Source organism: Sparus aurata, chromosome 17 (genome assembly GCF_900880675.1).
Source record: "Sparus aurata chromosome 17, fSpaAur1.1, whole genome shotgun sequence".
In the NCBI taxonomy this organism is placed as follows: Eukaryota; Metazoa; Chordata; class Actinopteri; order Spariformes; family Sparidae; genus Sparus; species Sparus aurata.
The window spans coordinates 16,485,914-16,513,731 of NC_044203.1; the positions used below are offsets into that span (position 1 = coordinate 16,485,914).

The 27,818-nt window shown below is 41.9% G+C and overlaps 1 long non-coding RNA gene across 3 annotated transcripts in view; it reads right to left on the reverse strand.

Annotated features, from left to right (window-relative positions):
• Positions 1–27,818, reverse strand: part of LOC115567807 (uncharacterized) — a 114,621-nt gene that overhangs the window by 53,847 nt on the left and 32,956 nt on the right. For 2 of the 3 annotated variants that reach the window (XR_003981255.1, XR_003981257.1), the window contains exons 4-5: positions 10,498–10,583; positions 2,002–2,138 (exon numbers count right to left, since the gene is read on the reverse strand). This is a non-coding gene — a long non-coding RNA (uncharacterized LOC115567807). The remainder of the gene's footprint in view (positions 1–2,001; positions 2,139–10,497; positions 10,584–27,818) is intronic. The other variant, XR_003981256.1, reaches the window with a different exon arrangement.

Sequence of the window (27,818 nt, forward strand, 5' to 3'; positions counted from 1 at the left end):
GGAGCTTATAAAAATCCAAAAACAACAAAAGACAGGAAGGAGAGCAAACGACAGAGGGAGGCACAGGGTGAATCCTGGGGTTTGGACAGCTGCTAAAGCTTCAGGAAACTCAATCACTTTATGGCTGAAGGTGGAAGTCTTACCTGTATGCAGTAAATCATGCCAGCATACAGTACGCACACACATACACACACACTTGCAATGTTGTGAAGACAACGCAGACAGGTGAAGGACTCCTGACTTCCACGGGGAATAATACTCCTCCTCACACACACAGGCACACAAACACACACATATGGATTAATTTGGACACTGCTCCTCATCTCTGCCCACCTCTGCAATGAACATCTGTCACCACAGCAGGATCCAAACTTCTAATATGCATGCAAAAGCATGCTCACACGCAAACACACACACACACATTCGAGACACAATCTCCATTTCCCTCCCTCGCTCCGTCATACATGCACACCCTTCCTCAGTCAAAATAGATGGTTAAATTTGGCCCAGTCTCCATGTGTTCCTGGTTCAGTATTTCATCCCTGCCAGTCTTCAGGCACACCTGCACCCGCAGCCAGCACTGCAGAGCTAATGTGTCCTCATCTCTGGTCTATTTACCCGTTGTTGTTTTTTCTCTCTTTTTTCTACCTTTGGGAAAGAGAACTATCTTTGTTAATGAATTCATACCAATCCTTACGCAACAATAATCATAATGCATTATGTTGTCAGAACTTAGACACCTGTTTCCTTTAAGATTCCCAGGGGTGCTACTCCCTTCACTGCTAACAGTAAACAGTCTCTCAGGTGCTTTCTGTTGGCATGTGCAAAGGGAAAAAAAGGTCTACATGTGCAAAGTTCAATGTGAATATTCCACACAGAACTGGAAATCCCCCCTACACACACACACACACACACACACACAGCAGACGCTTAAAACATGCAGGTGTTAGCAACTGTAATCTTTAACTTTTTAGCCTTAGGGTAAACATTTAGCAGTGCACTGTTGAAAGGTGCTGCTTTTAGTTATTTTTAAACCCTGATCTTTGAAATTGGACTCGAATGTGTGATATATATATATATAGATATTTTTTTTATTCAACAGGGACACATCCAGGTCTGAAGTAAGTATTTTTCACCAAAGATTGCATCACAACCACATGCTCCACATCCTCATTAAGCTTATCTAAAACATGTTGCAATTCTGATACTTTCTGATTAAAGAGGACATAATCAGATGATAGTTCATAACAAAGTGTAAACCAATGAAGCAGACAAGCAGACTCCAAACTGCCACCAAAGTTAGACATACACTATTATAAAGCATAAATCTCTAAAGATATAAGATACTGTCATCATTTACTTTCAAAGTAAAAGTGCCACTTCAGGCAGCCCTCCAACTATGGTAAATGTTTCCTCCTCTTCACTTTCGCAGTCCAATTTGGTTTTGTGGGTTCAAGAAATTAATAGGCCAACATTTCCTGTTTCGGTAACTGTAAACAACCTACACACGAGTGGAGTGACAGTATCAGTTTGAACTTTTTGAGTAGGTTACAGCAAAATGTCAGCGTTTGACTGTGGGAACGCTGCACATAGTGGTGAGCATAATGAAGGGGAGGGAGATAGAAGTAAAATTGCAGCAGATGGTTATTTCTGTTGCAATCTTTCTTCTGTCAGTTTGAACAGTTTCATATCTCCCATCCTGTAGCTCTCTGCCTTGCAGTCTATTTATACACTTACTTTACGCCTAAGTTTCTCAACCTTGTAGTTTGGTGGAAAAAAATAAATAAAAATGTGCTCTCATTTAATTAAACTGTGTTGTTCATTATCAGGCATTTCTTTCAAACACTGCTAAATTACATGTATGTGCATAATTTTTGTATGTTTTTATGCGTTCAATATTACCATCTAATTGCATCATAAATACAGGGAACAGGGTAGCTGTAATTTAAAAGGTTATTAGTGTATATTGCCAGTAAAAAACACATTAGCTTAGAGCCTTACCTTGGCAATCCAATTCCCCTGTACATTCCCGTTGCAGAGGTCTGGAGCCGGTGAGGATTCTTCCAGTGTTAATTAAACCGCCTGTCTTAGAGAGAATTAAGGTCGTGATCTCCCAGACCTCACCACTCCCACACTCCCTGAGAAGAAAAGAGAGAAGAAAAAAGACTTAATGAAGGAATAAAGGGATGAGATGACTTAATGAACCGCCTAACGAGGCCTGCGGCCGTTTAATAAGGGCTTATTAAAGCTTAATTAGAGCAATAATCCAGCTTGTTTGGAGTCATTCAGTGTTGACTTGTGGCTGATTGTGTTTTTATGGCAACTGGATAAACAAGGAAGCATTGTCATTCCACAGGAAGGAAGACATGTTCATCTGAGTGCGTACGAGTGTTTGCGTGGTGCCATAAAGAGGGATTCCAAAACTGATTAAGTGGGAGCCGCCGGTGACCTTCCAATCACATGGAGGCCCTGAAGTCATCAGTTGGTTCCCATGTTGGAGTTTGATTTACATTCACCATCCGACTCGAACACTCTCCCATCCCCTCCTGAACATTAAAACAGCTATACCAAATGCAGTCCTTAAAAAATATGGACAATAATAACCATGTTGTTCCATGGTTGTCAAAGTAGAGCCTTTTGTCAATGGTCAATATTTCAGCTTCTCAAAGGTGTTCCACTTTGTCATGCCCTCCCATCCTTGTGTGATTACTGGGGCTCAAAGCACCAGACATGCAGTCGGATGGACTCGTCCACTTATTAAACACGGACCAAGGACAAGTTTAATTTCAAAGTTTTACCCTAACCCCTCTTTTTCGAGTGACAAGGGTGAGTCGTGGTTGAAATTTGACCCAATGAAATTAGAAAAGCCTTCAAGACCCTCAAACACCATCAATTATGTTACAACCGGACGATTCCAACATTCTGTTTCTCGCTGTGGCAATTTTTCTAGTGGTGATATCACAATTCCATTTGCCATTACGTGATGGAGATAGAAAAGTATGTGTGCTCGCAGTTCGCTCACAACTTCACACCATCATCCAAGCCATCAAATAAAAAGGAACCAAGCTCCCTTAACGGCAGCTCACATTAGCAGTGCTTTATAGGCTAATATTAGTAACATGTGCTCTGACCTTGCCAGTCTGCACTGATATTAGGGGAGCAGTACCAAATCGGCAACTTTACTGCTGAACTTTGAATTTTGTTGCATGTCATCCAAAAGGGTAATGCAATGTTAATGAGCTAGCTAGTAAGCTACTAAAACATCAGCAAACTGGTCACAGTTGTTTCATGCTTGTTATAAACAGAACATTAAACAGTCACACGGCATACATTTGTCATGGCCCTCATTTAGAGGATCTCCATTTGGAGGGCCTTGTAGCCATAACATTTTGCCCTACCCCTCTGTCACAACAAGAATCAGGACACCCTAGCCCCTGACATGATCACCCACAACTGAAGGGCAGGTTTATTGAGATTGGGCCCAAAACCCATTGGTTTTTGGACGACAGTTTTGGCATCTTTGTTTTTTGGAGCCAGAAGTGACCATATTTGGAGGAGAGGGTGAAGCTGTGAGGGATATCCTGCTTGGATCTGATTGAGAACCCGAGGATATATCATAAGGAAGTTACGCCCTAAAGCATTCCCTGCTTTATGGTCTAATTTTCTCTAATCGTGGTCATAACTCACAGTGAACGATGAAAAGTATGAAATCTATTTATGAAATCTCATAAACGTACATATAATTTGATTTTGTCAAACTTACTAATTACTTGATTTATCTATCGTTTCTCTGATGCGCCGTCCTTATTTTATACAGTCACTAATTAACTGAGTGAATTATTTAACCCTCTGACTGCAAGAATCCTCCTGTGACATCATGTTTGTTCGATCTGAAGTTGCTTTATGGACTTGATGAGTCACGTGGTTTGTATAACCCCAGTGATTCAGCTGGCAGACTCCTTTCCTCATTGATTCAAACACAATACACAATGTTTCCTTTATAGACGTCAGCGTGACTCGCTTGAGTCAGAGACCGCTTCATTGTGCCTAAGGATACATCTAAAGAGAGTACACAGTGCACTGGAGGCTTCAGATTTTCATTATTCAGACTGTGATGCCATCACCCCCCGGAGGACTGAGTCAAGCTCACAGCATGTTGCATCCTACCTGTTAGTGAATGCCAAACTGCTCTTGTTACTATAGCTCTCTGCTCTGTCTGTCGGAGTGATTCGTTGTATATTACTGATTCAGACTGTTACTGATTCATGACCTCAGGCCTTTGTATGGGGTTAGCGATATCCAGTTGTTCCCACAATGAAGGGTTACTCACCATTCTTCCTGATCATGTGAGGAACCACCACATACCAAATGATGCCAAGTACAGAGCCATATATACCAATATATTTATTTATGACATATTGATTAAAAAGAAAATCAGATCATGTGGCCACCCTACAGTGTATGTGCCTAAGAGAGAGGCAGCACATACAGGCGGAGGATCTCAATGACTGTCTTGTTTCTCTTAACACTTTGCTCCGAGATGCTAAATCAGAAAGCAGGACAGAACAAAATGACTTGTGACCTGTGTGGAGTTATCTTTATCGGTAGACCCTCGTGATCAGGACGTGTAGATCAAGCAGTATGTATTTTCTAAAACTAACAGTCATGATTCAGTCTTTTTATTTTCTAGATGTGTTTGAATAGCTGTCATCAAAGTTGTCAAAAGTGTGGATAAGTGTTCTTAAATGACTCAAATGTCTTGTTTTTATTCACAACCCTAATACATTCAGTTTTATGTCACAGAGGAATAAAGAAATCAGAGAATATTTAGTCCCTCCCCTCCCGAGTACTCAGTCTGCTCACACACACCTGACCCAGCACTGCTAACAACAAGAGGGGAGCTGTCCTATAAAATTCTTACATGCCAAACTCACCTCTAAATCATATAAATGTGTGACTTGGTGATGCAGTGTGATGTCACAAAGTCACGGAATTAAAGGCGGGACTACTGACAAGGCGTTTCAGGAGCAGTGTTTTCTGTGTGAGGAGCTTCTCAAACTTTCGAGATTTTCTACAATTACAAATATATATGAAACACAAGTAAGGGAAAAAAATGTAAAAGAAAACAAATCGATTACTCAACTTCCAATCTTGCCTCCTTTTAACCCCAAATATCTTTTTAATTCGGACTATTTTTCCCGCCAAGACAAACCATTAGATGTAAAATTAGCAAGAGAAACTGTAATATCTTATGTAAAAACTTGATTTGATTTAGTTTTTCAAAGTCAGAAGCAGTGAACGGACTTAGTCACTGCAGCTTGGGGAGTATGAAATGAGCGGTGAGCCGTTTACAGTGTTTGTGTGTAAGTGGGTGACACACATACATGATGAAAAAATTCACACATGTTCAGTGTACTGTGTGTATGACTCAGACGGGAGGCAAGTTTTCTCATTTTCTCATTAAAATTCCTTGAGTTAAACCAATAAAAATGACACATAGACAGTCACTGTGGCAGCAATATGCATGTGTACACACACACACACACACACACACACACACACACATACACACACAAACACGTAAACTGCTGCATATTGCAAGAGCTCAATTTAAACAAGATGACATCACCTAGCTGGAAGCTCTCTGTGAAAACACACCACTTTGTTATAGCTGTGTGTGTGTCTTTAGCATGTGGTGCACTTAGCATTTTTTCTGTGGCACATCATCTACCACAAATACCCTCACACGTGCTCCCTCGCTCCTAAGGAAACCGCTGACAGCTAACAAACACACACCTTTCTCGCGCTGTGGTCATCATTCCCCACCATGCTGTCACTTTTCGGGTGCTGATCCACCCGGAGGCTTCTACACCCAGCTATTTAAGTCAGTTAGCATCACCGCAGCCTGTGGAATTTTATACATTTTGCCTTTAGCACTTTTGGTTCTAGTTTAACATAGCTGAATGATTCCCTCAAGCACTAAATGGCATCCCTGCTTCCAAGTTTCGCTAATTTACTTCCTAGAATCAAAACCATGCGGAGGGTGGAGGAGGCTCGGTACTGTCTGGATCCAAACGTGATGGGTTTTTGGTCTTCAATCCTGAGAACTCCAGTGTGGTTATGATTTTCCAAACACCTTCAGCCTTCTTGCTTTCCCATTTTTATATCAGTTTCAAGATTTACAAGACTCCCAATGTCTGAGAATTATGTCATTTAGCCCGAGGGCAGACTGAAGTCACACTCCAGAGGGTTATTAGCCGATTTTTAGACATTAGAGTGTAGATAGGCTTGGAACATCGCACAGAGATGTGTGACAGCATTTCTTGAGGAAGGTTTGAACCCTTACAGTCACAGTTCACGGACCATGTCTCTGGCAAGTTCGCCGCTCTGCTGAAACACTTCAATCCCCTCCACTTATTTCCAGAACGCCAAACAGCTGACGATTCCTGCAGCGGGGGCCAGCCATTTCCATTGTTGTTGTATATATTCCCCCCGTCTTGCAGACATATGTCAATTTTATGTCAGAGGATTAGGGATGCCAGCTATTGTTCTGCAGCATGAGAATGATGTCAACTTTCCTACAGGGCCCTTTTCTGTGAGATGTAGACGGCAAAGCAGCTGACAATTCCTGCAAAGATGCCAACACATCACATCATTTACAAAACTACTTCCCTGCTCTTCAGCTCTGTCAAGTCGTACCCTGGAGAGTTATAGAGGGAGGGAAAAAAAAAAAGAATGATGTCATCTTTCCAACAGGGCTTTAAATCTCAGAGTTAATGTGCTAGCGCGCTGAGCTCTGGAAGATGATGATGGCGGTGGTGATGATGACGGTGCTGGTCACTGAAGTGGTCATAGTGGTGATGACAATGATGATGTGATCCTTTCCTAAAGCCTTTTTCTCCTTTGAGTTTAAAAGCACAACCCCGAAGCCGCTTCTGTCTCGGTAGCGCTGCGGAGGAAGAAGAAGTGGCATTCATAACTTGAGCTGATTTACCTCTTTTAATCAAAAAAAGGCCTCGTTGAGTGGAGGGGGGGCTACTACTCCTAATGTGCCCAGTAATGTCTCTATTAATATTAATATCATTAATGTACCCTAAATTGGAGGGGGAAATTAAGTTTACTTTGAATTATAGCGCGATGTGTTAGTCTTGTGTTCACCAGAAAATCATATCCATCCCATTATCAAGTTTCTAATGTTTTTTAAATGCGCTCCGATTGTAGTAAAATGATGCTAATGTGAGCGGGTAAAAAATAGCAGGCTGATAATGCAATTAGGTCCCACATGATCTACTAACACACTATTACAATACTGAGCTCTTTATTTTTAATTTTTAGCATTTTTCTTTCTGCTCTAATGCATATAATAAAGGCTAATACTGTAATAGGAATAAGAGTGTATTAACTCATCCTGCAACATGACTTCGGTGGATTCAGAAGGGAGAACAGTCTCCCGCGCCTTTCCCAAGTCAGAAGTTGTTCTTTAGGCTTCGGTGCGTTCATGTCGGAATGTAAAGCAACGTGGCCTCCAGAAAGAAGTTTTAGAGTTTAAAATGTTATTGCTCAGAGCGTTTATAAAACACATTGAAAGCTGTTTCCATAATTTGAGTGATAAGGAAGAGCAAAGGAAACGATGAGATGACTATACATTTTTCCTGTCGGGCGCCGTGTTCCAGCGTCATAACAGGTCCACTCTGCAAACTGGGGTGACAGAATTTCTCAGACTTTCCGAGTGGTTGTCGTGACATCAAGGGGCCTTTACGTAAATTTTCCCGGTTGAAAAGATGTTGTTTTTTTGCCAATCCTGACATCACATGAACGCAGACTAAAGCTAACTTCTGTTCACACTCTGTCAGTGTTTGTCAATCCTGGTCCTGGTGGCTTCCTGCCCTGCATGTTTTAGATGTTACCCTGTTCCAGCACACCTCATTCAAATGATCAGCTCATCACGAACCTCTGCTGAAGCCTGATAACGACCCATTCATTTGAACCACGTGCGTTGGAGCAGGATTTAAAAACACTGCTTGATGTAATTCTTTTGACGGCAGATGTAATATATTTTTTGGCCACAAGCGGAATTATGATGGCGCTATTTCCCACTTTTGGATGAGAGGAAAAGGAAAGGAGACCCCGTTTTCATGTTTGAGTGACAGACAGCCAGCAGCACACTGAGAAAAGACCACGTTTGTTTTTAATTCTAGAGCATTTTATCAAATTTTCCAAGTAGTAAATTGGGCTACTAAGTCTTAAATGAGCAAACTGTTTGTATAATGAATTTATGATCAGTAGAGGTTTCACATTATAAAAAAGCAATTTCAAAATATGTGTCATCCTCTGAATTTTAAGTCTATAAGTGAAGTGGGAACTCTTCGGTGGGACAAAAATACAGTGAATATTCAGTGGCTCTCATAACAAGGGAGTAAGCCCAAGAGCTAGAAACATGTTTTGGCATCAGGCGAGCAATTCTCATTGAGGCGCCACCTTCAGGTCTGGTTCGGTTCTATTAAACGGTCACAATCTTTCACACAAGCGATCAAGTGTGCGTGTCCCATGTGAAGCCAATATGTGTTGCTACTTTAAGGAAGTTTTAATTGTAATGATCTGTTACTCAGGCTATCCAAGTGTGTTTGGTGCCTTTATTTTTCAGTAGTATGCTCATCGGGGCCAATCGTGATAATACGATACGGCGCGGCCTCTGGCTCTCAAATGCGAGTTGATATGTTGAAAGAAACTTGGACAACGAAAATCATTAGCCCGAACTAGTGTCATTACTGGTGTTTCATCTGTAAAGAGCACACGTCTTTCTAAAGAGTCTTAACTGTACGCTCCAGTGTTGAAGAGGCGGTCCATCCTCTTAGCCCTACTCAGCGCTGATGAGACACTGTGCTCACTGTTTGTACTCTCGTCGAAAGCAATTACTTCAACATGCTCAAGTTTCAAATGCGACTGAATAACCATGTTTCATCATGAATGCCCCGCTTCAGACACACTGTTGCCATCATTGTTTCCACTGCTTTCAATCTTTCTTAATTTCTACTTATTTCCAATGATTGCCTGCTATTTTCCAGTTACACCCCCAGTGTGTTAGTTCTAAACTATAAATTATGTCACTCTGCCACTGGGCTTCTTGCTCATTATGGTTAAACTGATAACACATGCAGAGACTGTTAAAACATTCCAGCACTAAACAGCTGACTATGCCAGGCTGGCGTATGTAGAAATCAATTTGAAGCTTAAAAAAAAAATCAATTTCTTTAGCCACATCGTGGTACAACACATCAATACAGGCCAGGATGGATTTTCATACAGTAGAGGATGATACTGTTTGCAAGCCCGAGAGGTTCAAAACTCCTACAGGAATTCAAACATAACACATAGTCTGATCCAGAGATTGGAGTTATCACCCGTTTTTTTGCTCTATAACAGGTCAAACCGCCAAATGTAGTGTGGCTTTGCACCTTTCCAAACGGTGCACACAAAAAGCCAAAATCAAGAGTCACACTTTAACAGTTAGTGGGCATCTTTATCTCAGTTTGTTTCCCTTGGTTTCGGTTGTTTTCAACAATCTCTCCCATTTCCTATGTTTTTCCCAGTTACACCCTTGTGTGTTAAACTATATCTAGTTTTACACAGGGCATGATGTCATTCTGCCTGCGGGGCTTTCCCACATTCATGGCTCAGCTGATAACACATGTGGTGGAGAACTGCTAAAGCACATGGGTGTGTAGCGGTTTTAAACTCCTAACCCATATCAACCGATCCCTGAGAAACAGAGTGGGGAGGACGTGGGGGGGGGAGTTGGCAAAGAAAACACGTCCCCTTTTCCCCCACCGGCAACCATCAGCTTTAAAGATCATCTAGGCTGTGATTACCTTGGCTGAGTACAGTAACCCAGCCCATGTTGTTGCAGGCAGGCTACAGCTGTGCCTCACTCCATAAAACCGCCGAAAAAATCATTTCATAGTCGTTCCCTTTACCTTGCTGATATGCAGAACTGCGAGCTTCCACTTGAATAAATCAGCAGGAGTGCAGGGCCTTTTTAAACAGGCGGAGCTGTTGAGTTCCACATACTCCTGCCTGAGAGTTGTTTGACATCAGTGTAGGTTGTGGTTGCACACTTGGTCCGCAACTGCTGTACAAACCAAACCCCACTCTGCCAGCAAACCCGGTGAAAATCAGACGCTTTCACTGAGTTAATCCGCGCTGTGAGTCAGGGTAACTAAAGTAGACGCTGCATTCACACAGGGGATGATTGTGGGATAACATCTGACTTACCAAACTGGTCTTTTGTGGTTCTGCAGCACACTGGTAGCCTATTCTTATTCTGTGTCAAACACTGTGGAACTAAACAAAGTCCGGTGCAGAATAAACTAAGTGCAGTTGCATGCAGCTGTATGAAAGAGAGTAAAAACTAATGCAGAGTTGAGCTGGATGCTGGGGGAGGGAAGGACACTCGAGTCCCACTGGGGCACTCACAGGATAAGCTCAGCTGATACGTACCCTCGAGAGGAAGCTGGACTTGTTTATGAAGGAAATGACATCACTGGCTCGGATCAGACAATGACCTCATGCTGACAAGATAATGGCTGAGAGACAGAGAGAGAGAGAGAGAGAGAGAGAGAGAGAGAGAGAGAGAGAGAGAGAGAGAGAGGGGGCTGTTTAGTTCAGTTGCAGGAGTCACATGCAGGGATAAAAGGTGAACGAGGGCACCATGGTTATTTTAAACCTCAAAGTCAAGTGCCTAATAGATTTGGTAAATGGCTGCTAAGCAATTTAATACTATAATATCAGACTGATGGTCTGTAATTTGCCGGTCTTAAATACTCAAAATGTAGGCCGGATTTGCTCAACCAGGAGGAATGCAAGGTCGAATCGGTTGTACAAGGACAGAAAAAACGAGCTGTTTTCTCAACAAACATTCTTCGGTATGAGCATCACCGCGACAGGTGGCCATGATTTAGTAGCACTGTGGGATACCGTTCAACCTATGTGTGTCAAAGCCTCAGATCTTCTGATTTTTCACTTGTGAGCTGAGTCAAGATAATGAGAACTGAGAAATGGGAGGGTGAAAATGTATTCTATTTAAATTCGGGAGTTGAGGAATTCCAATGAATCTTTATGCAGAACATTTAATTTTCTTGGACAACCCTGACCCATGAGGGATTTGGATAAACAAGATTTTCCGGTGACTAAAAAATTATTAAAAGATAAGCAACCTATTTCTGTTCCTCCATTGTACAAGGCTTTTTCTCTCTCTCTCTCTCTCTCTTTCAGCGTGGCTGTTCCAAGCCTATTGACTCACACGAGGGACCAACAACTTTTCCAAAACAACATTCTGTTGCTCTGCACTTTCTATAAACTGCTCTGTGACGACCTCTAATTGTCCCGGGGATTGGGACAGCATGATTGAAAATAAAAAAAAAATTAAAAAAACCTTCACGCCAAAAAAATTACTGGAGGGGGTTTGGAGGAGCTGTTGGACCTCCCAAGAGCAGAGCTGGACTAAAGCCCAAAAACAAAGCTTGCTGCTGGGTTAAGGATCTTAGAATATGCCCTGGATTATGGAGCCAGAGAGCCAGTACATGCCCGGGGACAGTGGTGGAAAACTAATACTGATTTTGGCTAAAGAGGGATGCTGGGTTGTGTGAGAGACAGTTTGTTCAGTGTTGTTGGGATAATAACAGTATTCAGGGGATAAAAATAATGGATTTTAACAGGGGGAGTTTGCTGTAAGCCAACAGTCAGTTTATAGTGCAGACAGCTGTTTTCCCTGCATTTATCCATGAGTGGTACGCTCACATAATTAGAAATGATCCCCACTGCTAAAAGAAAAAAAAAGAAAAGAAAAGTATATTAAAGTCCATTTTCTGCTAGAATAGGCTCGGTGTTTTACAAATATGAATTTCAAATGGGTGTCACAGTTACTGGTATTGTGATTAAAAGTCAGAATACAGCATGATGATGTGATAACACGGGGCATGTTTCTGTGGAGGATTTGCAGGGGACGAATATGGGAATGTAGTGAGCATTGTTGATGACAGCACAAGGGTTCCATTTCAAGGAATACACTTTAAATGTAAGGGGATGTGAATTAAAAAAAATCACAGTGAATCGGAATTGCGGGCTGAAGAACTGTGCATGATTACACTGTATGGCCAACAACCATGAATTCCACAACCCCCTTAACAGCTATAAATGAGTCACATATCGAGAGTATCTAGCTTCCATGTCCATGTATCGGTGAGTGGAACAGGATAGATCGGCGGGACACAACAGTGGGAGGTATTTGAGTTAAACTTTGAAAAGTAGGCATTGTATGCTCCATGTAGCAGCACTATAAAATGCCTGACACATAATCCTGAGCTTTTCACAGATACCACTGTTTTCAAATTGAGTATATTCTAGCCTGCGAGCAGGTGACCATGGTATTTTGGCAGAACAAAACCAGTATTGATTTGCCTGAAGTCCCAAGACACACCAGCCATAACATGATGTTCCTAGATGGCTAACTGATAAATCTTAGCTTTGTGCTGCTAAAAGTTGAATGATTGAATGATTGATTGATGGGCAGATGCCATGATACTGGGTTGAAATTGGTATTAATGTGACTGGGGAGACAAATTTGTATCGATGTAATTTCTGGGAGTTGGTGTGACATGATCGTATTTAAATGGGTGAGTAAAAACAGCTGCTGGAAAAAGCAAAAAAAGGAAAGTAACCACCAAGCCTGGTTTGTTTTCCCTGTTAAACCTTCATAATGGGGAAAGATTTATATTTATGGAGATATGGGTCTAACCAAACACGTATAAGTGCACTATGTAGTTTAGGAGATTTTCAATTAAATCTCAGAACCTTAATAATTAATATTTTTCCCCTCACTGAATGAATAAGCTGTTCTCATAGGGAAATAAGGTCCCCAAAACACAGTTTGAAGCTAGAAAGGTGGCAGGGTCCACCACAAATGAACAACGTAAAACAGTAGGAAATAATGTGTCCTTTTAGGTCAGTTTGTTTATTCAGTCATAAAAACAAAGACAGTTTGCTTATTTAGGCATAAAAAAAAAAAAATCAGACAATGAAGATCTTTCTCTTCTCATAAAAATGTCTTTCTCAAAACTATATAGTGCACCTTTAATACTGTTGGATAATAGTGGAGTTTGTTTTTTTGTTTTTTACAAGAGATGGTAAGATATAGTGAGCAAATATCTTTGGTATGAAATATCATTCCAGTAATGTAAAGTACAGAACTAAATCAGAGTTGAACTTCCCAACATGCATTTGATGCTCACAGTGTGAAGGGTGTGTTGTTTATAAAATGCATTCTTCAACACAAATGTTTCAGACAATACATTACACAAAAGCATAATAGATTTCTATTTCTTGAAAACATTCTCAAAGGCCTGTCACGGATTATCCTTCCAGGTCGTATGACAAAGATGTGGAGAGAGTTAATTTACACAAACAGAATGGTCCCATCTGGCCTGATTAACATACTTCGATGCTAATGCTAACTTTTAATGGTGTGATCATCTCACACGCTCATTTTCACTGAATTCTTAATGAAAAATTTGCATATTAGAACAACATATTGTCTCTCACTAGCCCAGGGGCCCGTTGCAAGGTGGTGTCAGATTCCATTTTTGTCTCGAGCTGCAGTCTGAACAGCGAACAGCGGTGTTCATTTTGACACATGGACAAAAAGTCATGAAAAAGCATGTCCTTGGACGAGGATGTAATTTGATTCTAACAGAATTGTCAAAGTCAATCAAACCACTGATGCACTGCAGAGGTGTGTTATGCGAGTATATTCAGGATAAACACAGCAGCTGTCATTACTCTGTATCCAGGCAAGTTAATTTAATCCCTCTGTGTTCTGTTTAAAGTGCCAAATGATTATAAAAAAAATACATTTTGACTCAATTAAAATTGTATCAAGTTTGCCCGACCAAGTATTTTTTTTCTAAATCAGCAGGACCATCACGTTTTCCTCTCCCAGCAGCAGAGAACTTTCCAGGAAAAGCATGATGACAGATTTGAAATCTAATCATTGAAATGCATGCAGCACAGACTGCAGTATCACTGATCCGCCCCCGACACACCCACCCACCCCTCCACCTCTCCACACACACACACACACACACACACACACACAGCGAAACACTGTCCTCTGCAGAATCTGTCGCACTAATAAGTCACAGCGTCTCTTCATGCAAGGAAGAGGAAACATAAAATAAAAATGCAAACGCCGGCAACAGCCTTTTAATGTTCCTATAAATCAAGTAGGACCATCAAAGGTAGCTGGTAGCTGTACTCGAATAACTCCCTGTGTTAGTGTAGACACACACACACATTCACACAAAGAGATAGATAGATAGATAGATAGATAGATAGATAGATAGATAGATAGATAGATAGATAGATAGATAGATAGATAGATAGATAGATAGATAGATAGATAGATAGATAGATGAGTGAAACACTGACATATAGAGTGAGTTTGGGTTGTCAATTTCAGCATCTGGTATAAACTTTAAAATGTGCTGAAACAGTAAACCCTAAGGTTGTGATCAAGGTTACACTTTTCAAAACTGACGTACACTAAGTGCACAAATGCAAAACAACACATCACAGCAGGTTAAACACAAAAGTCATCTAAAAGCCTAAAAGTGTACCATGTTTGATAGCCTGAAAAATAAGACCTCCACAGCAGCCACAGTTGACTTTAGCAAACCCGCATGCAGCTCTTAAGAAGATGAACCCCCCATCATGGATGACCAAACATTAAAACAACATAATGTAGAAATCACTTTCAAGGCTGCCTAAAAAAAAAAATCAATGTTCGGATTATTGATCAGTTGGTTGTATAAGTTGTTGTTGGAGATAACCAGGCTTTTTTCGCTGTCTCAAGACCAACACTCAGCCACTGGCTGTGTCCACATCTCCTTGCGAACATGCTATTCAACACGTCAAAACAGCACATGAGATTTTTTTGGTCTGTTGTGTGTCTGAAATCAATAATAGGGGCAGTTTAAGCTATTAACACTACAGTACGCAAGCACAACGGTAGTGACGACAACAACAAAAACTTAACCAATCTACTTTTTATTATTACGGAGACAGCAAAGTTGCACGCCCCGATTTCCAGATGTCTGTTTCAATCCAAATAGTAATCAACCTCAGTAAACAGTGCAACTAAATGTCAGGAGACATTCCCAATCTTCGAGCGCAACTGTGCAGTGCAATATGTTGCCACATGTAGTGGTCTGAAAGTTGTTCTATAGGTTGGCTTGTTTGTTTCTTTTTTTATTGGATCATGTGTATACATACAATGTATGACTGTTTCTCTACGGGGAAAATTAAACATGTTGTATCACATTGTATTGAACATAGAGAATGTACATGGTCAGACAAGTTGAGGGGCTTAGAGGGCCCTATGATCCTTGACGGGATGTTCCCTGGCCTTCACTGACATAACAAATAGTCAGTTATTAGTTGATACATTGATATACATACAGTGTGTAGTATGATGCCTTAGTTATCATAGTTCACAGCTCCTCAAAAACATCACTACACATGCAACAGATAAGAGCTTTGACTTGTGTTGGTGGCCGTCATTCACGCATGCACACGGGCCTCGGACCACCACTGAAGCTGATAATAACTCTGGCTACCAGAGACAGGCTTTCTTTTCAGCCTGTAGAAAGAGTTACAGAGAAGAAAAAAGGGAGAAAGAGATAGGGGAGCAAAAGACAGGTGGGGAGAGGGAGGGAGTGGGAGGGAGCCAGCATATTTCACCTCTATTCACCTGCTGACATGGCCTCTCAAAGAAACCTTTCATTAGACCTTCAGAACAGTCAGCTTAGTCCGTCCAATGCCGTCAATTTAGCTGTCATATTACACTGGCTCGCCTTCTGCTCTTTCATCTGGGGGGATTTTTCATCTCATGATTTTCATACGGGAGGATTGGCAAAGGAGGTGCATGTGCGGGAAAAGCCTCAGAAGTCGGGCGATCTAATAGATCAGTTAAGTGATTTAAGGTCTGCATGGTTAACCTGCGCACACCTGAATCCACCGGAGCAGAAAAAAAAAAAAGAAAAGCGCTTAAGGAAATAACACCTTGAAAGGGGAGTCCATCAGGAATTCATTACTTAAAGAAAGTTGTCTTTGCATTACTTAAGCTTTTTATCATTCAGGAATACTTGATCTAACATAATCTGATACTCTTGGCACAACAGCTTTAAACACCTCTGCAGACGGCGCTTACTTAACTGTGTTCCAGGGCTTAAAATAGGCCATGACCCATATTTTATTCACATATTCTTGGCACTTTTTTTTTTCCAGGTTTGGAGTGACATGGAGCTAAACGGGCACGGTTTATTAGATTTTTTTTTTTTTTTTGGGTGGGGGGGGTTGGGGTGAATATCTGGGTGGGGCTGGGCTCAATCTTTCTCGGCTGAGTTGAGCTTTGCAGCAGATATGGGCTCTTCGCATATGGGATCTCAATGGGTCCTTTCAGAAGGTGATAATTTAGTCTGCCAACACCTCTTCTAAATCATTAACTTTATGGAAAGTTAGCCAAGCAAGCTTATTTTTTCGCATAGTTGTGCAGTGAGAGGAATGCTAAAAGCATACACACGCACACACACACACACACACACACACACACACACACACACAAACACACGTAGAGAGAGAGAGAGCGAGAGGGAGAGAGAGAGAAGGGCTCTCAAAGCTCTCACCTTAAAATAGAGCACATCAATAACACTCTGATGTTGATGTAAGACTTGAGAGGATTGGCTGGTTTCGCTTTCCACAGAACAAGCTCAAACTACCCTCCCGTCTCTTGCAAAAGGGTTTCAGGCCACCCACAGATCATATAGAGGCTCTCTATATACTCAGCAGCTAAAGAGCCGTGTCAGCAACTTCTCATACCGTCCCGCTGCATCTCTCTCGTCTTCCCACTTTCGCTCCGTCTGGTTAAACTGACCTTTTGCTACTTTTACTGATGTTAGAATTATATAACAAAACCACCTATGCGCATATCAGCTCTCGGCGTCTGCAACGCACCTATTAAAATGTTTATATCTCTTTTTACTCTGCACCTTTTTCGGCAGTTTTGTAAGAGCTGCCAACCTGCGAATGATTCCGGCTGAATATTTTCTGAACAAAAAGGTTACAACACGCACGGAAAATGGTGGGGAAAGAGTGACGGGGACACGCCGCCCCCCCCCCCCCCCCCCCCCCCAACTGTTTGCACAAACGCGGACTCCCCCGTGGGCAATACACACCAGAGAGCCTCTGGTGGTGGCGACGCTAGCCAAGCGACATCAAAAGCTTCACCAGGCTGCCTGTCTTTCCAGCAGGGAGACTCTGACAGTAGCTGCTCATGGCCGGTTAGTTCTGACTACCAACTCCACTCCACTACCTCACCCATGTCCCCTGACCCCCGGTGCCACAATTACATTTTTTACCAAATGCTAGCAGAACCTGAAGGTGTGGCTTCCCTTTGTGCCCACTTGGTTATGACGGTGGAGTTTAGCTCGACGGCACTTGAAAAAAACAGGCTCATTAGAAACCTGAGGTCAAGCAAAGACTGCTTCGTTTCAAACAAAGCAGAACTGACAATCCAGAGACACCATAAAACTGTGCAGCCCCACTGCTTTCTGCTGAGCTCCGCTTTGCACGAATAGCAAAGCTTCTTACCCAAACAACCGACAGCTTTGCGTACAGTAGCTCAGCAGAAACATAGTAACTGTCATCCGACGGTGACTGCATTGTCAACCCAACAGACGGAAGCGCACGTTGAGCTGAGCATCTTTGCCACAGTCCATTTCCAATGCACAATTATAAGTTATTATTCCGTTGTTAAACTTGAATAACAACACCATAGGCTACTTGCGGTCAGAGCATGAGAGCAAAATCAAAACTCAATCCCAATCATTTATTAGCCATGCAAAGCTAATGTTGTTGAACAGCGAAAGGCAGTCAAGAGTTATACGGTGCCATCCTCTGGCCGTGGTGGTGCTGCTCTGTGGCTAAGTGTGACCTTTGACCTCCATAAAAACAGAATATGACTACAGAGATCAATAAGGCATCATGTTATAATTGTTACAACACATTCAAATGTGAGATTTATTTGAAAGGAACCTTGGAGACTAATGATCTTCATGTCTTTGTCGAATTTATTAGAATTGCTTTCGCTTTATGTATTTTTCTGCCAAAGACACCTGGTGAGAGTAAACACAGCTCTGATAAGAGAAAAAAATCAACACTTATAACTACAGATAGCTTGCAGACATCCAGCCACAGAGATGCAGATGGACAAACAAAAACCGACATACAGGCAAACACACACACAGGGACACACACACACACACGCATGCATGCAGACGCACAAACACACACGGCTTGGCCACCCAGGATGAGCGATGGAAACTTTAACTGTGTTTATAACCTAACTCTGGATTACAGGGTAGACTGAAGAGAGGGAGAGAGAGAGGGGGGGAGAGAGAGGAAGAGAGGAAGGGAGCAAGTAGGGAGGGCTGCATTTAATTATTTACAGCTGAGCAACTGAAACTCCCCCCTTCTCTCTCTCTCTCTCTATCTCCCACACACACACACAACAACAACAACCTCTATTATCTTTACTATAACTTCCCTTCCTGATATATTAGTCGTCGATTTTACAGAGAAGAAGCACAGCAGGTCTGTCTTGTTAAAAAACAGTGTGTGTTTGTATGTGTGTGTGTGTGTGTGGCTACCAGGCTGTGTCAGGTCGAAAGATGGTCTCCAGTGGAAGGTTCCTCCACTGCTGAAAAATGCACACAAGCGCTCACACACACACACATCTCGCCGTCTGACGGTAAGTCACACTGTTTGCAAATACTTTGATTTTACAGTCGTCTCAACAAATTCGGCGACTGAAAGCGTGCTTTGACATGTGGTAATTTACGGCTCAGCCTTTTTCAAAGTAAAGGAAATCCATATGATGGTTTTATCATTTCAATAGCTTTTTGATATCTCAAATAAAATCCATTCTTTTGCTGTTGTGCAGTCCCTGTCTGTTCCCGGTCCAAGATATCTCGCATAAAGTCTGAAAGACTCTCTCACTTAGGAGGCTAAAAATGTTTCCTTTAATTGCTTTGGAGTGACTTTACGTGCAATTTAATACTAGTAAAGCTTGCCCAAGCTCCAGAGTCGCAGACATGGAGAAGGGTGACTGACACCGACGCCCGGATCGGAGGTCAGTAACCGTACCCCACAAAGATCAGTTTTGGCTGCAACAAAAATCATTCTGAAAAAGTCTGAAAGCCACTGTGCGGAAAAGTCAGCTGCAAACCATTTACTGTGGAGGCTGCAGACTAGCTGCCAAGTCTTAAACAGCATGTCTTATTGGCAGAGCTGACACACAGCTGAAAGCCTTATAGATGAAAGACTTATGCTGTACATGGCCCGAGGCTCATAAAAGCATTTATAGTGTGAACAAGTCTAGGCTGGGGGGGGATTACTTTTGGAATGTAATCTATTACATAACAGATTACCTTTTAAAAATAGAAAAGTTTACCCTACTTAGAGTCTGGGAAGATAAACGGTGACTGGTTTTCCAAGCTATGGTGTCGGACCCCGGAAATAAGCCCACTCAAATGAGTCTCGACATGACGGACACTGACAGGTTGAGCCCAAGGGCCGGATAAGAGGACTAGACGTGATGCAGATGTAGAGCGGTGATTGCACTTGAAAAGAAACGGTGAAGAATGTTGCCCTTGTCTGTGCTGCGACTATCAGATCATTTATAACAGTTCTTTATGCTGCACGCTGCAGAGATGTGTTCCTTTAGATGCAAAAAAGGTAGGAGTTTCAGAAGAGTGTCTCCTCTATGCAGTGCACCAATTGAGAAATCAGAATCAGAAAATGTATTGATTCCCAGGGGGTGGACTGGGTTACTAATGTACAGAACAATGTACATCTTCATGCATGTTGTAGTACTTCAAACGTGGTCTTGCTTGGTTGCTTGTTTTGGAAGATTTATCTACTTTTTGAAAGGCAACTAAAACCAGACCAACTAACTACACACACCTCTCACACACACATAGCAATTACATGCACACACGCGCGCACACGCCATGGCTGCTTCCTGAGTAGCCTGCCAAGCAATGCACATCCTGAGCCAAGGATTTGCGCTGCTAGGGGTTAAGGGTTCAGTGCATGTCAGATGTGCAGACGACTCGACACATTAAAATACACACACACACACACAAATACGCACAATCTCACAATGGATGTCCTTTTGACCCCCAAAAAGGGTCAACGTGTCATGAACTCTCAAAACTTTAAAAGCGAAGAAGTACTAATTTACATTCATCTGTTACATCTGACACACCAGCGAGCTTTTGCCTGTTACTCATTTCCTGTCCACTGTATTTTTACACTCTTTTTCTCCTCCTCAATATTTTAGGTCCAGAGGTGTAATGTCAGATACGCTCACGCTCGAAGACATTCCAACAACACTGAACGCCAAAGACGCAGCGACAGACCTGTGTTTGACAGAACACACGTCACTGGAGGAAAAGGCACAGGTGTAGCTAATAACACCAATAACAAGTCTGTTCCATTGGGGCGCGCCTACATTTACAGCAACAGTTATTAAAGTTACGGGCTACACCTGTGTTTGACAAGTCAAAATGTCTGCTGTGACCGGCTGTTTAAGAAAAAGTTTCACTTAAAGATGGGCGAAACTGGGACGGCACTCATTGAGCACATACCTCTGCCAGGACCCCTGGTTATTCAACTTTATCAGAATCTGCAGTAGAACCTAACGGGGTCTGTTTCTGGACCTAGACCCATCCCACATCCAAGTTTCATGGGAATCAGTTCAGTAGTTTTTGTGTCATCCTGCCGACAAACCAACCGACCAACCAACCGACAAACGAAGAAGCCGATGCAGGTGAAAACGTAACCTCCTTGGTGGACAAACTCAGACTCAACATCTGTAAAGAGACTATCCACACACCACAGCTCCTGATGGAATCACTTCAGCTAAACATCTTCAGAGATATGAATACACGGAATCCAACTTCAAAGAAAAATTTTTGCCACCACTGCTAAACAATGACACTGAGACCAGAGAAAAAACTGCCCAAACTAAAGGAGCTTCAAAACATACACAAGGTCAGACCCAGCTAGATTTTCCATTACACAACTAGAGCCGACAGCAAAAATTAAAACGCAGACATTATATATATTTTACTAAAGAACCACCTCAAAAAATGCATGTGAAACAAATGCCACCAATACACAGCTTTAGCCATAGATCTGCGGTTTGTTAGATGCAACCCAACTCTCTTCGTAGACACTATTCAACCCCAGTAAAGGAGATATGATAAGCATCTCCTCAGTCAGTTCTTTCAGGCTTGCTAAAATGAAACGCAGGCAACAGACATAAATGCATCGAAGTTCCTAGAATCAAGTGACAACTTCCCCTTAAACAGTCGGCACAAAATGTCAGAATACTCCTTCCCACAGCTGAATTGCTTCCTACATTACGAAAGTAAAAAGAAGCACCTGTTCCTCTTGACGTGAGCACAACATAAAAAGCCACCTCCAACCAACAGAAAATGTACTTTTAAGGTGGTGGTTTGCTATCATGTAGCAGTGACTACTGCATTTAACTTTAGACTATAAAACTGAAAAGTCAACTTTTTCAAGAAGGTAGCACTGTAGTTTACTCGTTACTAGAGATGAGAAGGAAAGATACAGTCAGAGTAGAGCAGGGAAAGATGACAGAGGAAAAGGGTGGAGGGAGGCATCTTGCCAGCGCTTCATCTTGAGAGAAAGAGAGAGCAGTAAAGAGACAGACAGACAGACAGACAGAGAGAGAGAGAGCGAGAGAGAGAGACAGAGAGAGAGAGAGAGAGAGAGAGAGAGCATGACCCGGTGGTCAAGGTTGGCACGGGGCAGTCGACAGTGTCAAATGAACGACCTTCCCGAGACCTCTCAAATCAACCTGGCCAGGTTTGTCTTGCTGCCAAACAGCTCACTCGTTCTTACTCAACCTTCAGCTCTCTCTCACCACCCCCCCTCCTCCTTCCCTCTATTTTCCTTTTCCATCTCTCTATCATCTCCTCCCCCTCCACCTTCAGTCATCCTGTCCATCTATCTGCATCCACACCGCCTCCCCTTCCTTCCCTTCCTTCACTCTTGCCATAAGTCTAACCTTTTGCAATGTCAAGTCCTTACTTTTTCATTAAGCTCACACAATAGACCCTGAGCCTATTTGACTCTCTGTCAGCCACAACAGTAATGATTACAATCTCAATCTTCTAAATGTCCTCATGCAGGAAATACTCAATTTCATTTATAACCTTTAATTTCACTCTCAATCGCCATAACCTTTCATTTTGCCCACAACAAAAGGACTGTTATGTTCGTGCTGGCCTGACAAGGATTTATAATAGGGCTTATCATCACAAATAATGGAAATGCTTCATTTTGCCCTTTTACTGCGTGATAATAATTATGATTAAAAACACCTTTGATAACAAGGTAATTCTGGGTAATGTTAAAAGGAAGTAGTTGAGGTAGACAGCTGGTAGATTTAAGTTTGGTCTGGGGCATTGTGGGGTCAGGGTCAACTTCCCATCAGTCCACACTGAAATAACAGCTTTCGGTGCATAATATTCACAACTGCTGCGATATCAGGGTATTTCTAAATAAAACTACTTTGGTAACACTTTCTATGAAGGCCATATACTTATATAAAAATGCAATTTAATGCATCTTTTTCACACCAATGTGTATATTGCATCATAAACATTAGTATGGTGTATATCAATCTGTGTATAACACTGGGATTTTACTATATTACTTAAAGCACCCAATGTCCACTTGAGGTAACTTATAACCATATTCTAATGCATCATAATAGTGATTATGATGTATGACATTATGACGATTGTTATGCAGTAACCAGAAATTATGAAGCCTTGATACTTGACCTTATGCATCATCGTACAAAGCTTCCTAATGTTTGATTATTGTTATAATGGTGTATAATTGCTTGCAAGTACAGGCATATTATAAAGCTTAATAAGTATCCTTTTTAATGCATAAATAGACCGTGGCACCATAAAGAGTTTATGCTATGAAGCAATATGAATATTAATGAGTGTGTATAACTCAATTATACAGCACTATAGGTGCATTATAATAACTGTGGGGCAATGCATTATAGACATGGCCTTCAAAGGAAGTGTTACCAGAGCTTTATATGATTAAATCCTTTTTTGTTTTCATAAGATTGTACCGACCTGATCTATTCAAAGCACATTGACCCATTTGACCCCAGGCGTATCGTGTCCCTTCGCTGAGATAAAGTTTTAAAAAAGAAAATCACCCAGTAAAAGATTTGCATGTAATGATTCTGGGTAGCTTTTTATCTGCAGGGATGCATGGTGCTGCTGTCACGATGAATGTAAACTAGTCCTAAAGCCATCAGAGTAAAGGTTCAATACCCTGTATAATCACAACCGTGATTATGTTGACAGATGAAATGATTTCATTACAGTTCACAGTTACTGAGAATGGTCAGCTTTGCATCACAATTTTCGTTTGCTCTTAAAAAATAATCTAAATCATGATGATGTGACATTTATTAGAGTCTGTACTGAATAAAACATCATACGTTGTTGTATTGCATATTTTGCCCTTATCAAAACTATATATCTATATCGTGTTGTTGATGGTATTCAGAGTAATCGTGCAGCTGCATTCATCATCTAAGTCACTAAACTGTAACTACAATTTGTTAAAGCGAAATCTAAAAAGAAAATCATACAAAAGATGCCAGCAATTCAGTGAAAATGGCGTAGCTCCAGGTTTTATGTGATCAAATTAGAGTCTCACTTCTCTCTCTTTTTTTTTCTTTTTTTTTTTTCTATTTCGGACAATTGCTCTCAGTCCAAAATGCTGACTCCAAAACACACAAGCCCATTCTGATAGCATTTGAAGTGTGTTTCAGGGTGTACTTTCTCAGTAAGAGGTGTTTAAAGTGTGACCAAATGAATCATTATAACTGTCTGTGACACCTCTCACCACGTCTGGCCAAAACAAAGCCTCTTTCTGCGCGCCCCTTATCTCTGCTATAGCCACCCTTATCTCACAAATGGGCCCCATACAGATAAACAATCATCATATACATCAATGGCACCGGGGGTGGACAAACACACAAAATGCACACATATCACACACGTTAATAGCACTGGACTTGATCTTTTTCCATTTGTGGTGAAAGACACAACGCATTAAAAAAAATAGAAAGAAAAAAAAGGTGTGTGTGTGGCGGGGGCGGGGGGGGGATGAAAGGCTGGCATTGCAGCGATCTGTCAAAGCTAGCAAAGGTTCAACGCTGGGTCAGACTACGGGGGGATTTTTTCACTGTGTTCCCTCTCAAATTACATGGTAGACGATAGGAATATAAGGAGAGGTAAGGGGGTGATACCAGACGGATGAGGCACAGAGGGGAAGATGGATATATTTAGAGAGAGGGACAGGTAGAGACAAAGAGAGTTCGGCTTGAAAAAGTTACATTTTTATGACGGTCCGTGCGCTGTGTTTGCTGCAAGATATGTTGACTTTTGCAAAATCTTAAGGTTAATAAGGCAACAGCACCACGTGGAGCATGGCACTGTAAAAGACTAATTGGATCAAATTCGTAGAAAAAAAGGGAGTTCATGGAGACTGGGAGGCTAAAAAAGAGGTAGAGAGGAAGAGAGAGAGAGACACTCGGCGAGATGGAAGGTCAGCGGGGGCAGCATCAACATCAAGGCAATATCTAGCTGTACACTTCTCCCTCTCCTTCCCCATTGCATCTTTCTCACTCTCCGCGGCTCTCTCGTTCCCCCTCCCTCATCCTGTTACTCTCTATTGCCTTGTCCTCTTCACTCGATCTTGCTCTCTTTCCCCACTACTCCTGTTTCATGCGCGCACACACAAGCTCCGGAGTCGGTTCAATCACCAACTCAAAATGACCGCCGGCACTGAGGGAGAAGAGAAAAAGGCATTGAGTGTGTGAGGTGGTGTCAGTGGAGGGGGGGTTACAGAGAGGTAATGAGACAGAGAGAGAGAGGTGGGGAGGAGGCGGGGTTTGCCGTGCGTGACAGACACGAAGGAGAGCGAATGGGAGGAGGAGACAGACCGAGAGGGGGGACACCGCCGTCCAATGAGAGTTGGGGTTAAAAAGTCGAAGGCATCATAAGCATCAAAGACAGACGATGGAGGCCATTCTTTCAGCTGTCTATTCTGGCTTCTCTTTTCAAACACAAGGCTACAGTGTTGGACTGAAATATGGCTCGTTCCTGTACAATAACACCGTTCCCCCTCTGTGCGTTGAGAAATGAGGGGCTGCCGTGGAGCTTGAGCATTTTCTAAATTTGAATTTGAAAAATCCTTTTAATATTCATGCGTGCAATCATGGGGGCTTTAAATGGATTGTTCCGACGCGCTGTAACCACCCTGTGAACCAAACATGCCACCATTGAAATAATCACTGTTATAAAACAGCTTGCCGTGCGCACTCTTGACTTACAGATGCAGGTTTTGGGAACGCACAAACACAGAGATATAACACACACCGGTTATGGTTCTAAACTGAACACGCCAGCCCAAAAGTTACCGCTCGCATGTTGCCTGGCAACCACCACCTGTTTAGCCACCGTCCAAGGACTTTGCTGAGAGGAAAAATAACATTTACATCTTTGAGTATTAAAAAGAATACATCTTGCACATTTTTGGCCCTTGTTATTGCACCAATGTATCGACACAATCTTATCCGTGCACCATTCTGATTTTTCTTTAAAGCTGCTAAGAGCTATTGTTACGGTCCACTAACCAACAAAATAGTAATTATTCAATATACTATAGAGACAAAAGTGATGGCCTCTCTTCAAATATAAAGTCTAAGAACACTTTCCGTGTGGCAGTTCACCTCAAAGCAGGAGAAAAACAGTAAAAGATGTGTAAGCACAGCTTTAAACATTACCACAGGGGGAAAAAAACAGAGGGAACCGTTTCCCATTCTACCTATCACTCCTCACCATATAACGTCTGACAAAGCTGAACTGCCATAAAAAAATAATCTAGAGGGAAATAAAAGATAAGTGTGGTGGAGCACCATGAAAATGAATACATCTCTCTCCTCTCTGCACTGTTACTCTGGGAAAATGAGTCAGGGTAGGGAAGTAGCACATTTAAGAGTTATAAACAACTCACACGTAGAGATCACAGGGATTACACGGAGAAAAATCAGAACGGCACGCGGAGGGGGGGGAATCACAGAGCACAAAAAGACTGGGGAAGGAGAGGGAGACAACAAGACTCAGCTCAGGAAACAGAAGAGTGGATAGAAGCGGAATGCGAATAAGAGCCAGGACGAGAGGGAAGCGTCGACAGAGAGAAGAAAAGGAGACTCACAGAGAGCGGAGAAGAAACAGAAATGAGTTTTGAGAATGAGGACAGCTTGTTTTGTGTGCGTTTCCTCACTGGGATGAAATTACAACTGTGCATCTCTCCAATCATTCCTGCACTTCTGGAATATCTGCCAACATATAAGTCCTGTCTGGGCCTGTTTATTAAACTATCTCAATCGTTTATGAATCATACCTTTCCCAGTCAGAGAGAATATTAAAGTCTGCTCCTTTTTTCTTACACCGTTGAGGAAATCCAAACAGTTAAGGCAGGATTCTTTTTCAGCAAAGCAACCTTGTATGAAATTAAGAATATTTTCAAAACCATATAAGCATGTAAACCGGTCTGTGACTGCTCGATCACTTCTGGACCAGATGACTCTGACATCCTGAAGATTAGTGTGACTTGCATATTGAAGAAGAATGGCCACAGTGGGGCCTTGTGAGAGTGGTTAAAGAAATATGAGAGATGATGAGTGGGCAGGAGGAGGAGGATGGGAAAGGATATGTGATCCGGTGGGAGAGGAGTCTGTGAGTGGAGGTCATTCTGAGGGGAGGAGAACTAGAGAAAACATTCGGACCCCAGAGGTACACAAATCACTGCCCATGTGAGTTCACAGTTGCGCGTTCATCCTGACAGAGGAGACACCATGCACTAATTTTGGGTTATAGCTGGTTGGCTGGGTGTAAAGAAGTCATGATTTTGTTCTGTATCTTCCAGTAAAATCACGTTTCTGTGAAGCACTTTAATGTGTTCCAGTTTGGATTCTCTGACGATTGATTTCTTGTTCACCCTTTGTCCACCCACGCAGGCATCAGTGTTAAACTGAGACAGCTCCATGACCACTTAAAATCTCCTTCTAGTACTTTCAAGTTTAATTTGATACTAATACTTTTGTATGTTTATTGAGGTAAAACTTTGATTGCAGGACTTTTACTTCCACATTGTTACGTAATTGTCCTACAAGGAACAGAAACAGTTCAGTCTCAGTTTAATGCTGATGCCTCTATTTGACCTACACAATCAAACAAGACCATCATAAAGATTAGTTCTTGATGCCTTCACTGGGTAAGATTCTAAAGTCTGAGTTAGAGTGCTGAGGATGAATTGAGGGTCTCCCAACCTGAGTAACAAAGGTGCTCTGTGGCCTGGTGGTATGTTATAGTAGAGCTTATTTTATTTCGTTGTATAAAATTCTGAAATTACCAAACATTTTTCTCTTTAAGTAAGAAATCCAGTTACTTATAAAACATGCATAGACAATAATGTGATGATTTCTTCGCATTGATTACGCTGTATACGTCTTCAAAGTGTGAACTCTGATTAAAGCCAACGTCGTTTGTGAGCATTTTTCAATGATT